Here is a 2,109-nt window from a genome sequence, read left to right on the forward strand (position 1 = left end):
CTTTCACCGTGACGTCACGCTACGGCGGCTTGGAAAGGACAAAAGAGGGAAACGCGTTTCAGCCAAGGACGGTCGTAATAAGGATAGATAGATAGATAGATAGATAGATAGATAGATAGATAGATAGATAGATAGATAGATAGATAGATAGATAGATAGATAGATAGATAGATAGATAGATAGATAGATAGATAGATAGATAGATAGATAGATAGATAGATAGATAGATAGATAGATAGATAGATAGATAGATAGATAGATAGATAGATAGATAGATAGATAGATAGATGTAGACATTTTTGTACGTAACAGAACATATCTTTGTTTTTTATATACTTACATTTGTGTAAATCCTTAATATACCTATGTCCTATGTCTTAGATAGATAGATGGATGCACTCAATTGACACAAGCACACCACAAATAATGATAATAAAAGAGAATTAAGTAGGCTACAAAATGAATATAATTCTATGCTGAGAAAAATGCATTTGGGTGAATAGATAAATATTATTCGCTGTTGCCCATAAAGTTGGAATAATTTTGTTTTCAGACACATTCCTCTTTTTATTCACATCAGTAATCACCTTTTACACCTTTGACCAGGTGCAGTGATCACATACTGAGTCCCAGTTCCCAGTTTTGACAAGATAAATCACATTTTCACAATCATTTTATGAGAAGAAGTAAAAACAAAAACAAAACAAAAAAAATGTTATTTCAACTTGATGGGCAACAGTGTATTTGCTTCCATCTTTTTCCCTGCTTCATCACTGCCTGATGTTACACAATCATTTGACACAGCAAACGACAGACATGGCACACAGGCCGTCAGTGATAGAGCCAGTTATGAGCTTGGGCACTGGGTTGGTCTGAAATGGATTAATTTATTAATTTATTTCACTCTTGTGCACAAATTTAATGCTAAAAAATTTGGGTCCATCCAGGAAAACAAAACATAGAGAAAAAAAATGACGTGAGTCGGTTTCTAAGCTCTCAGTGTTTTCGCCTCGTCCTTGGCTCTCGTTGTGTCAGTAAAACTCATGAACAGGGTGTAATCATGCAGAAAGTTACAGGTTTCAGTGTTGTGTGAATTACAGCGGATACATCCGAGCTCTCGCCGTGGATCACACAACTGATTGATAAAACAGTAATAATAGGTCTTGAAATCCAATTGACTTTGTTTTTGTTCTTGTCTGGTGGTGGCCGCCTTTTTCAATGAAACTCCACTCTTCTCTATAAAGTGCAGTGCAGAAACACCACAGTCATTATCTCTTAGCACCAATAAAATGGAGACGGACCGGAGGGAGGGAAGGAGAGAAAGAAAAGAAAAAAAAAACACAACAACAACAGGGATCTTTGCACACAGCTGCTCAAATTCATCTTTTCAGAAACCGCTGGGTTTTTCAAAACTGAAAACAACACACCCAGGGTTTTCTAGTCTTTTCTCTAAACTGTACACCAGCTGCGTGAAGTGCATGTGCATGTACTGTAAGAGCAAGATATGCAGTTACACACACACACACACACACACACATCGCATCATGCACTGCAGGCTATAGAAACGCCATCAGACGTGTGCGGTTTCCTCGTTGTCGGTGGGGGTCTCCATGTTAATTGGGTGGTGTTGTGTCTAGCTCGGCCTCTTCCTCAACAACTGAACTTTCCCAGAGAGCAGCTGCAGAACTGCTCTGCTCCTCCAAACCCCCCCCCCCACCAACCCAAAACCACCCCCCCTGACTTCACTTCACCCCCCCCCCTCATTACAAAGTGGCGATATAGATACTATAAGTGATTATTCTGCACGCTGGCTAAGGTTACAGTATGTTTGCAGGGCACACTGGCAGCCCCACGGTGCCTGAGACCTCTTGTTTCTCACAAACATCTGCTGCTGATTTTTTTTTCCTTTTTAACCCCCCCTATTCCACCTTTCTTTGTTGCATCTGGTTGCATTTGCAGCACAAAATACAGACTATCATTCCATATTCATTATTATTTCCTGAGGCGATGAGGCCGAGGCTCTTTTCTCTTTCTTCTGGTGCGTCAGATTCTCAGAGACCTGAGCCGGTATATGTTCTCTCACGCCTGGGTGATGGAGCAAAGAGCGAC

Source organism: Trachurus trachurus (assembly GCF_905171665.1).
Source record: "Trachurus trachurus genome assembly, chromosome: 21".
In the NCBI taxonomy this organism is placed as follows: Eukaryota; Metazoa; Chordata; class Actinopteri; order Carangiformes; family Carangidae; genus Trachurus; species Trachurus trachurus.